This window comes from Musca autumnalis, unplaced genomic scaffold (genome assembly GCF_047663935.1).
Source record: "Musca autumnalis isolate F117 unplaced genomic scaffold, ASM4766393v1 scaffold_4, whole genome shotgun sequence".
NCBI classification, from domain to species: Eukaryota; Metazoa; Arthropoda; class Insecta; order Diptera; family Muscidae; genus Musca; species Musca autumnalis.
In genome coordinates, this window is record NW_027411977.1 from 8,229,536 (window position 1) to 8,241,769 (window position 12,234).

At 33.7% G+C, this 12,234-nt stretch overlaps 1 protein-coding gene across 3 annotated transcripts in view; it reads right to left on the reverse strand.

Moving 5' to 3' along the window:
- barc (RRM1_TatSF1_like and RRM2_TatSF1_like domain-containing protein barc) overlaps window positions 1–1,688 on the reverse strand; it is a 72,868-nt gene extending 71,180 nt beyond the window's left edge. Inside the window, exons 1-2 of one of the 3 annotated variants that reach the window (XM_073982475.1) lie at window positions 1,454–1,638; window positions 1,314–1,400 (exon numbers count right to left, since the gene is read on the reverse strand). The gene's annotated coding sequence lies outside the window, so the exon portion shown is untranslated. Of the gene's footprint in view, window positions 1–1,313 lie in introns of all 3 variants that reach the window. The other 2 variants (XM_073982476.1, XM_073982474.1) reach the window with 2 other exon arrangements.
- Window positions 1,689–12,234: the final 10,546 nt, after the last annotated feature.

Consider the following 12,234-nt stretch of genomic DNA (forward strand, 5'->3'; position numbering starts at 1 on the left):
CAAAATATGAACTGAATTTATAAAATTTTAATAAAAAATTAAAAAAAATATATGTAAGCTTGTTTTACTATTACAAGGGTAAGCTTAAGATAATATTAATTGCATAAGCTTGTTCTACAATTATAAGGGTAAGCTTATAAACAAGGGTTCCGTTTCTATTTTTCTACAATTATGACATAAGCTTTTAACAACTGATTTCTCAAGTCTTTTATAAGCTTAAGGCTTATGTTGGTAAGCTTATTATAATAGTTGTGTCTTTTTACTTTTTCAGTACTAATTATTCAGTAACTTATTTTCAGAGAGTAAGAGAGATTTTACTCTTTAATACGAAAATAGAGAAAAAAGTAAAAAGACAGCATTTAGTAAACTTTAGCAAGATAACAGTTGATAACCAAAACAAAAACATTGGCGCCAATACATGAAAGAAAAACTAACTCCAAAGCAATTAAAAAGTTCTTCAATTTTAAGCAAAATAAATAAAAAATAATTAATATATTTATAAAATAATCAATAAATATAACTGAATTGTAATATTTATAGTAATTTTCCACAAAAGTAATATAAACATTGAGCAGCTGACCATTAGCAGACGAATAAAAAACAGCTGATCGAACTTGCTAAATGTTGCTGGGAAAAATTCTTTCAGTAACTTTTAGCAAATTCTCAGCAAACATCTGTCAAAATTGTTCTCTCACTTCGCTCTCTTTTACTGAACTTTTGTGTAAAAATACAGCATTTAGTAACATTTCGTAATAATTATTACAAATTATCACGTAAAAAGACACATCTAATATAATTCTCAAGCTTTTTTGGTATGTTGGGTTATCTATACAGATCGTGAAGTCCACCAACTCCGTATTGATATATAGTTAGAACAATAACAGCAAAGAGAACTTACGGCACTTTGAAGATCCATATTTCGGAAAGTAGACTTCCACAACAAAAATTATGGATCAAGTTGAGTTTATGCGTTAAGGTAAGGAAAAATTTTCTTAAATCAAATTTTCCCTAAATAACCGGGCACGGGAAGAAAATATCTTTTAAACTGGAAATTTTTCTCAAAGTTGACATCCTTCGACCGGGGATTTTAGTATTTCTCCTATGGAAAGGTTCAAATCTCAGGAACAGGATCAACATTTTCTTTATATTACAAATTTTTCTCAAAACAGCCTGCTTAACTTATCTTATAAACTCATTATCCAAGGCTACTACGACTAGCGAAATATCGAGGGAGGATGCCTTAAATTCGACTTCTTGTCCTTTTATACATCTATAATATTAATAATCGATAATGATGTAGAGTTCTACCTTACCTTGAAATCAAAGATACATAAGGCGGTTTGAAGGATAGAGAGGATTTGATTTGATCTTCAGCACACACAAACCAATATTTCAAAGTTCTAAATATTTAAAATTAATAATAGAACCAACACTATGAATAAACACAACAGACCAATTCTTTTTTCCACTTTATTTTACTTTTACAAACAAGCTATCTTAAGCCAGTTTTTTCTTATTGAAATAAAAATATAGCTATTAATACAATTAAACAATTATTTACTTTATTTTTTATAAATATCTCGACGCGTTGGAAACACAAATCCTCTTTTCTTTCAATTCTTGAAACGAAAGGACGGTAAGAAGAAACCGATGAAGGCTTTGAATCAAAACAAAAGGACAAAAATAGTGAACATAAATTAACATATGTTTTGATGAAGAGATGCCACCCCGATTGAGTGTTGCCACATCGTTACTCTGCAGTTTTAATGCTCGTATGTCTTATGCCACACGGTGAAACTTGCAACAAAAACGTTTCTTCGTTTCCCTTTGTCCCGGTCCACACTAGCGTGAATTTCATTAAAACATTTCATGAAATTAGGCGTTCTTAAATCGAATTCCTCACTGCAGCGATTTTAAAATTTTACTCTACTATGTCCCGGACCACATTAGAGTTGTTTCATTGAAAATATTAGCTGTGTTCCAGAACTAAAAAGTTTTTACAATTTTTACCACTTTTACAAATTTTACTCCTTTTCCTGGGTTGCCCTTTTCTTTTTTATTCCTTTTTTCAGAAGCAAGCAAGCATGGTAGAATAAGAAAAGGTAGCAGCAATACACAGCTGACTGAAGTGGGTTGTAACGTTAGTGTCAAATTTCATATGACATTTTATACATTTATTTCTATTTCGATGTACATTAGGGACATATACTTTTTGAGAAAAAAAATATATCATTCGGAAAAAAACCATTTCCCAGAAAGACTTCTTCATATCAATGATATGTAACCTCCTCCAAGTTCGAACGATAAGCCTCGCAGTAAATCACCGCTTGTAGAGGCGATACAACGTTCGTTAATATGTGAGGTATTTTGTTAAAATTTAAAAAAATAAAGCCCTAATAAACATGTGCTTCTTTGATTTCTCAAACAAAACATTGAAACAGCTTCTCCTTTTTCTATGAATTTCTAGCGACCCCAAACTTTTCTGCAAGAATTCTACTTTCTGCGAGAATTTATGCATTTAGTGAAATGATGTGGAAACATAAAAATTGAAAATGTAACGAATTTTCATTCATGTTTTCCAAAATATTCAACCAAATGTGAAAAATTATTAGTATTTTAAATTCCAATAATTTATAGACATTTCCTTGTTTTGTTTACAAATACAACTGGCAGTAACGTTACAAACAAAAACAAATTCCTTTGTGGTTGTTGTTCGAGTTGTATATGTTGTAGTATTAACTTTACCTTATATTTGTTCTACCATGTTATGTTCGTAGGCCTTCAGGGTAGAAACACAATGATAGCCCTGTTCCATTACGTTCAAGAATCTTCAAGTTTTACAACTTTTTACTCGAAAAGCGTTCCATTACTTCAGACACAATACAATTCTTATGGGAGCAGTTTTCAACTTTTACTACTTTTGCCGGTTTTACCATTTTCAGAAGTAAAGGAACAGACCAGATATACGCCGCTTTTTCACGCTCAGTTTCATGTAAAAGACTAATGGCCAAGTACTACCTAATTCAAATGAATTAAACAGCATTTGAATTAGGTAGTACTTGGTCTTTAATCTTTTACATGAAACTGAGCGTGAAAAAAGCGGCGTATTTCATTGTGTTTGCACCTCTACAGCCAGTTTCTGTATGTCGAAAGAAGAATGTGTGCGAATGAAACACGTAAAAAATCTTGTGTGTGTTTTCAAATTTGTTTTTTGTTTTGAAGCAAAAGCAAAGGTAAAATTATTACGAAAACTAAATTTTGCGTAAAAGAATAAAGAAATCCAAAATCTCATTTAAATTAGGTAGTACCTGGCCTTTATTCGTTTACATGAAATTGAGTGTGAATCAAGCAATCATGAAATCATCTCATTTCGTGATTTCAGCGAAATCAACATTGAAATCACAGTACAAATGACATACAACCTTGTTTTTGCCTAAAAAAGTACCAAAAGTTGCAACACTTTTCACGTATTACAATAAACATGCATGGTAGAATGATAAAAGGTAGTCGCATCTGTAAAATTTAGATAAATACAACCATGTATGTCTGTACGGGAGCGTGTCACATACAGAGCAACAACAATACGACATGACATTTCACAACAAAAACAAAATATAGTTTGTGCTGTTTTACATTTAAACGATTTCTCTTACGATTTTTTGTCTCCTCTTTGTGGTGGTTATTCCTGTTAGGCAGAGTTGCAAAACATAGTAAGCGAAAGTGAAACAAAATTTAGTTTTGCAATGAATTTTGTTCATAAAAAATTATTTAAAGCATAAAATGATTATTTTTTATAAGAATTTTAAAATTTTTATAACATATTTTTATAAAATACCTTCTTTTTACATTAAGAATTTTTAACAAAATGTACACTTGGTACCATGTTACAAAAAAATGCAACCCTGTGTGTGAAATTTACGAAGATGAGCAAAGAGGAGACAAAAAATCGTAAGACAAATCGTTTAAATGTAAAACAGCCTTTGTTTATATTTTGAAATACATATAAAACCTTTTTGTGAAAAAAACCAAAACAAATCATTGTTTTGTATTTTTGAAGCTGGCGCGGCATCGGATATGGAGACCAAGTGCTGAAAGATGGGCTATGGACACTTAGAACAAATATTAACAATGATAATACATACTATGTAGTTATGTAGTGTACCCAGCAAAATAAATTGGAAGTAGTGCAATGTAGACTAGTTCTTTCACGGCATGTTTTTATGCAGTTCAAACGGAGTCGTGAAAAAGGCACTCCATTCCTCACATTTTAACCGCATTTGGATGCAGTCCAAAGAATCACATCCATTTGTCACATTTTAACAACATCCGGAGGCAGTTCAACGGAGTCGTGAAAAAGGCACTCCAATTCCTCACAATTTAACAGCATCCGGATGCAGTGCAAACGGAGTCGTGAAAAAGGCACTCCGTTCGCTACAAACAAACATTTCCCAGCAAAATAAATTGGAAGTAGTTCAATGTGGACTAGTTCTGTCACGGCATGTTTTGATGCAGTTCAACCGGAGTCGTGAAAAAGGCACTCCAGTCCTCACATTTTAACTGCATTTGGATGCAATCCAAAGAATCACATCCACTTGTCACATTTTAACAACATCCGGATGCAGTTCAGCGGAGTCGTGAAAAAGGCACTCCAATTCCTCACAATTTAACAGCATCCGGATGCAGTCCAAACGGAGTCGTGAAAAAGGCACTCCGTTCGCTACATTTTATTAGCAGTTGTTAGAGATCCCTACATGTACATAAATCAGTTTGCACATCTCTACAGGCAGCGGTATATATTTTACAAAAAGAGATAAGCGTGTTAACATTTCCAAACATTTGTTAATACAAACTAAATAATATTTAATTTGTGAACATTTTTCTGGTAACTCAAGAGAAGAAAATATCCGAATGGAGTGCTGTTGGAGTACATGTCGAAATCTTAACTGGTGATGAGAAGACAACCCATTTAGCAAATGAAGCAAAAACAGTTCAGCTTGGAACAAATGGAGGGCGGAGGAAACACGCATGGTTGCGATTGAATTCTATGGAGAATTTTCATAATTTGTGTTAATGTAATAAAGTTCTTAATATTTTTGTTTTACACAAATAATGCATTTTATTTGTTCTGGCATATTTTGTAATGGCTTGCATAATTTCCGCAGAATGCCTGTATCAAAACACGTGCTTTGGACTGCCTCCCATTCTACCCCAAAGGGTTAGTTAAAATGCAATGCCAAAGGGTCAGTTAAAATGCAGTGCCAGAGGGTCAGTTAAAATGCAGTGCCAAAGGGTCAGTTAAAATGCAGTGCCAGAGGGTCAGTTAAAATGCAGTGCCAAAGGGTCAGTTAAAATGCAGTGCAATGGAGTGCCTCTTTCCGTAGTCACGCTCTTGTAAAAATCATGAGTGAAAATGCATAATTTGATGCACTTCCAGATCACTTGTACATATCATTTAACTGCCTCTTTGGAGGCAAACTTTTTGCTGGGTTGTTAATACAAACTAAATAATATTTAATTTGTGAACATTTTTCCGGTAACTCACGAGAAGAAAATTTCCCAATGAAGTGCTGTTGGAGTACATGTCGAAATCTTAACTGGTGATGGGAAGACAATATCAAACCCATTTAGGAGATGAAGCAAAAGCACTTAAGTTTGGATTAAATGAAAAGAGGAGGAAACACACATGTTTGCGATTGAATTCAATAGAGAATTTTCATAATTTGTGTTAATTTAATAAAGTTATTAATATTTTTGTTTTACACAAAAAATAAATGCATTTTATTTTGTTATTCAAAACACGTGCTTTGGACTGCCTCCTATTCTACCCCAAAGGGTCAGTTAAAATGCAATGCCAAAGGGTCAGTTAAAACGCGGTGCCAAAGGTTCAGTTAAAATGCAATGCCAAAGGGTCAGTTAAAATGCGGTGCAATGGAGTGCCTCTTTCCGGGGTCACTCCCTTGTAAAAATCATGAGTGAAAATGCATAATTTGATGCACTTCCAAATCACTTGTACATATCATTTAACTGCCTCTTTGGAGGCAAACTTTTCGCTGGGTATGTATGTATGTATGTCATGAACATAGACGGCTTTCACACAGTGTCGTTTTGACGACACCATTTCACTCTTTCCGTTTTGATGTTCATTCGTACCTGTTGTCAGGGTGGGAAAATGTAGTGGCAAAGATGGGAAGAAAACGTACGAAAAAGTTTATTGATGTGAATTCATACACAAAATAATTCTTTTATTGCATTCTCTTATGTTACACGCTAAAACTTTCATACGAAACTTTCCCATTATTTTGGCGTTCTTAGGTCGAGTTCCCCATTACAGTAATTTCATAAAATTACTTTTGTATGGAACTCGATCTATGAACGCCAAAATAATGGGAAAGTTTCGTATGAAAGTTTTAGCGTGTAACATAAGAGATTCATTTATTGTCTTTCTTAACTGTAATGATGTTTTTCATCAGAATCAATCTATACACATATTTTGTAATCTCTATTTCAACACATTTCATTAAAACATTTTTATACATTCGGCACTTTAATAGTACGCTTGGGTAAAAATGCACGATTGGAGCAAAAATCCCACAAAAATGCAACCCTGCTTAGAAAAAAATACGAATGAGGCGAAAACGGAAAGCAAGAAATTACGTCGTCTCCGTGACGAAAGTACACTGTGTGAAAGCCGACATAGTAAGAATGGAATATGGTCCATGCAACTCCTCAATTAAAGACACAGACTGATTTCCTGGTGCAAAATCCTAATTAGAATCAATCAATGCAAAGAATTTTGATTCAAAAATATGCTGTAAAGAGAATATTTTCTATGTTGTCATGCTATTTTATAAAACATAAAAAGTGGGACATAGAACGGGAATTATTTGATGACAACAGCCTAATACTTCGCTTTCCTTAAAATACTACAAATCCACGCTAATGGCTATAGTCCCCATCAAAATCTCTTTAAGAAATCCTGTTTGGCTCTCCTCAAGAAATCTTTAGAAAATCACGTTCGTTATCCTTTATGGCTCGTCAATTTATTAGTTTTAGTCAAGTAGATCTTTGTTTATTTCGTACCTATTGTAAATATTAACGTTAATTATATTTTTTGGTCATCCTTGAACACCAAAACACCATAGTTTTTATATCCTCTTTGGGACGTGTAAGTACGATAATTACCTTTTTGGAATTCTCAAATTCATAATTTTTGTATTTATGCATATTGGTTCTCCTTTTAAACTTTAAGCAAACGAAGGTACTATAAACACATACATATGTAAATATGTTTGGACGAAATCGGTTTCAGAAATTTTGGAATCGGTTTAGACGTGTCTGTCCTTCCGCCTGTCTTTCTGGAACGCGCGGGAACCTAATGTTGTCACCAAGCTTAGTTTAAGTTCGTAGATAGGTCCACTCCTTCCGGTACCTTCCTCAGAAAAGTTTAAACATTTTCGCTAAAATGGTTTGCACAATTAATCTCGATGAGAGCAGCCGATTTGGTCTATACTTTGCACATCGCAATATTTATACCAGACGTAAATAAGGATCCAATATGGCCTATATCGGTCCAATCCTTGAGGTACCTCCCACACAATATTTCAAAATTATTCGCAAATGTGCCGGTGAAGGACATGCGTCGGATTGTTTTGAAATCTTTACAGCAGGTAGTCCTCGTGGCTTATATTACGTCATACACATTTGGTTCAAAATTTACACATCGTAATACGGCTTTCATACTTACATCAAATTTGAAAGTGGATATCATATATGGAGGTTCTTATTCACAAAAGTACAAACTTTTTTCCTGTTCTCGGATAAAATTCAAAAGCTTATTTAACATAGTTTTTGAAGTTCTTACTACAATAGTATAACATATATAAACCAGAATTATCTTTCTTTATCCATTGGAATAACCTTGGAACGCATAATAACTATTGATCGGAATAACAGATATTTCTTCCAAACCTCCCCATAAACGCTCACTCCGGATTTTAGGTATTTTGAAGATTTTAGCCACATCCGAATTAGGTTTACGTCTTTTATTTGTGTCACAGACTGAGCAAGGCTGACAATAAGAACTTCCGCTCGTCGCTACTGATTTTTTCGCTCCTTGGAACAGTTACAAATTAAACAGTTTCGTCACAATTCTATTTGTTATATGAATATAAACTATTTTTCAATTATTTAACGATTCGACTTCAATTTGATGTATATACATATGTATGTATATTATAGGTGTGTTCGTTTACTCAATAATTTGTACAAATTCGTACAAGTCCAGTAACTTCTTGCAATCGACTAAGCTCTTTTGCATTATACTGTATAGTAAACGAACAACATCCAGTAACAATTTGTACAAATTTTGTGTAAACGAACACACATTATAATGACAAATGTCGGTTTGTATGTGTTTGTGTACAATGTTTACCATGTCAAACAACATCAGTTTGACAATGAATGTACTTCAAATTCAAAATTTGAAAAAAAAAATTTAATCATACGTTAGCGTGAAATTACCTTCTTATTGTACCATGATAAACATGGTAGATGGTCAATTGCTGCAACAAAAAATTTTAGTATCAAAAATTTTAAGCAATGTGAAAAAATATTAAATTACTTTGTGAGTCCCAATTTACATTAGGCGAGTTTACTTGCGGCAATTGTCAGTTTGTAGGTAAGAGAGGGGGCTGAGAGGCAAAGGGTTACCATATGCCTCACCTCTCTCTCCATCAAACTGACAATTGCCACAAGTAAACTCGCCTAAGTCCCAATTTACATTAGGCGAGTTTACTTGCGGCAATTGTCAGTTTGTAGGTGAGAGAGGGTGCTGAGAGGCAAAGGGTTACCATATGCCTCACCTCTCTCTCCTACAAAATGACAATTGCCGCAAGTAAACTCGCCCAATGTAAATTGGGACTAATGTAAATTGGGACTTACAATCATGGTACAATAATACAGGTAGCATTATCATGCCAGCTGATGGTAACATTATTGCTCTGTTCCAGTACTGCAAGAATCTACTAATTTTTACTATTTTCTTCGATAACATAAAGGAAAAAATTTTATCGTAGTAGAAAGTAGTAGCTTCTTGCAGGTTCTGGAACAGAGCAAATGTGTCAATTGCATTGAATTGATGTCAAATTTTGACATCTTATGTTGCCAACAATTGCCGATGCTGCTACCTGTGTATTTGTACCATGGTTACAATGCTATTTTTCATTGTATTCAGGTACTTTTTTAATGGTAATGTTAGAAAAAAGAGCGAATTGTCAAAAATTTCTTCCCCATACAAATTTCTTAAAAAATACGGGAATGGAAAGAATGACGGAAGTTGCAAAAACTCCAGCAAAAATCAACGTATCAGCTGTCGTATTTAGATGCCAATGAATATGTTGCTAGTGTCTACTAGGCCTAAAGTGTAGTAGAAGTGCAAGTCTTGCTATATTTCGGAGTACGAGAACGCATTTTTAATACTAAACGGGGAAACTGCAGCAAGTAGCAATATTTTGCAGGTTCTGAACACAACTTTTATCTATCAAAATGTATTATTACGATGTCTTAACGATAAAATCATTTTTTATTTTTTCATTTGTTTTTACGATAATTTTCGAAATAAAGTTGTAAAGTTCTATATTGTCGTATACTCTTATATTACACGCTAAAACTTTCATACGAAACTTTCCTATTATTTTGGCGTTCATAGATCGAGTTCCATACAAAAGTAATTTTATGAAATTACTGTAATGGGGAACTCGACCTAAGAACGACAAAATAATGGGAAAGTTTCGAATGAAAGTTTCAGCGTGTAACATAAGAGATATTTTTGATGACTAATTCAATTTACAACAACTTTGGCCTGTTCCCGTACTTTATAAAGTGGTAAAAGTCGTAAAAGTCGTAAACGATTTTCATATAAATTTTGTGTACGGGAACGCAAAATGTGTAAAAGTGGTAAAAATTGTAAAAACTTTTTAGTTCTGGAACAGAGCTCTTGTTTTAAAAATTCATGTTCGATCAGATGATATGCATTAGTCCCTGGCCACACTATAGTAATTTCACTGAAATTTTGATATGAAATTATGCGGCTCTAGATCGACGTCCATAGTAGAGTAAAATAATAAAATTGCTGTAGTGGGGAAATCGATTTAACAACACCTAATTCCATGAAATTTTTTAATGAAATTCACGCTAGTGTGGACCGGGACTTACCTTGATTATTTAAATATGTTTGAAATCAACAAAAAATAAGTGTAAACACCGGGGTGTATTTCAGGATTTCGTGAAATCCAGTGGATTTTGAACCGCAAGTGTAAACTTGGCATAAGCAGTGTTCCTTTGTCTAAAGCTGGGTACACATTGTCAGTTTTGAATGACAGCTTTGTTGTTGCTTGCTAGTGTGACCGTTCATTTTCGGCATTCATCATGCAACCACAAAATATTTTGTGGTTGCTGGACGGTTGGACCGTTATCGATAATTGCAAAAAATCGTCATTCAAAACTGACAATGTGTACTGTACTTAAACTCTAACGCCACACGCTGAAACTTTCATACGAAACTTTCCCATTATTTTGGCGTTCTTAGGTCGAGTTTCCCAATACAGTAATTTCATAAAATCACTTTAGTATGGAACTCGATCTATAAACGCCAAAATAATGAGAAAGTTTCGTATGAAAGTTTCAGCGTGTAGCTTTCTCTACGCCATTATTTTGGCGTTTATAGATCGATTCCATACTAAAGTGATTTTATGAAATTACTGTATTGGGAAACTCGACCTCAGAACGCCAAAATAATGGGAAAGTTTCGTATGAAACTCGACCTAAGAACGCCAAAATAATGGGAAAGTTTCGTATGAAAGTTTCAGCGTGTGGATTTAGAGTTTACTAACTCTAAAGCTACACGCTGAAACTTTCATACGAAACTTTCCCATTATTTTGTCGTTCATAGATCGAGTTCCATGCAAAAGTAATTTTATGAAATTACTGTAATGGGGAAATCGACTTAAGAACGCCAAAATAATGAGAAAGTTTCGTATGAAAGTTTCAGCGTGTGGCGTTAGAGTTTAAGTACAGTACACATTGTCAGTTTTCGAATGACGAAAAAGGCGAACGCTGACAAAACAAAATCAAAAACTGTGAAATAAATTGCCTGTTCCTTCACGTGCAAGAATCTTCAAGTTTTACCACTTTTTACTCGAAAAGCGTTCCTTTACTTTTGACACCATATACTTCATATGTCCCAATTTACATTAGGCGAGTTTACTTGCGGCAATTGTCAGTTTGTAGGTGAGAGAGGGTGCTGAGAGGCAAAGGGTTACCATATACCTCACCTCTCTCTCCTACAAAATGACAATTGCCGCAAGTAAACTCGCCCAATGTAAATTGGGACTATGGGAGCAGTTTAAAACTTGTACTACTTTTGCTGGTTTTACCATTTTCAAAAGTAAAGGAACAGACCAAAAATAAGAAAATGATTTTTATGTTTCTTTTTAACATTGTTACCATATATACCATTTTTCCGTTCCTTTACATTTCTGGTATAAATATTCATGAGAGAGCAAGTTTGAGTAATTTTGACACTTTCTGCTTTTACCACTTTTACCATTAAAAAGGTAAAGGAACAAAGCTAATAATAAAGAAGAAAAGGGCAATCTAGTTCGAAATTGGCTCGGCCTTTTTTTATTCTTTTATTTTATGTTTTGTCAGAAATTATGCAGGAAAACAAGGCAACCAGGCGAGGCAGCTTATGTACCCAGGTCTTTACAGATTCTGGAACAGAGCAATTGTTTTGAAGTTTTAGGAAAACTAGAAAGAAAAAAATTAAAATGACACAATCTTTAGCCAATCGTTCTTATTAAACCATACATAAAATGCATTTTTCACTTAAAACAGGCGTTTTGGGAGTTTACGTCATTTATTTGACAGATATTGTATGGAATTGACAACTTAAATTATGCATGTTTAATAAAACATGTTAAATGTAAAATGCGTTTGCATTAGAGCTTTTTGACGGGTTAATCATCTTTATGCGGATTTATTTGACGTTTGCGCTATGGAAATGACATTTGAAACCCAGTGGGTTGATTAAATCGGGTTAAATGCGAACGCACTATATGTATGTAAATATTTATAGATGTGAATACCCTTTAAAATTGAATTGATAACATTTCTCGATAACTCTGCGCCATTCACTATGAATTGCGTACTTTCTTTACATGTTCACTACCATATTTT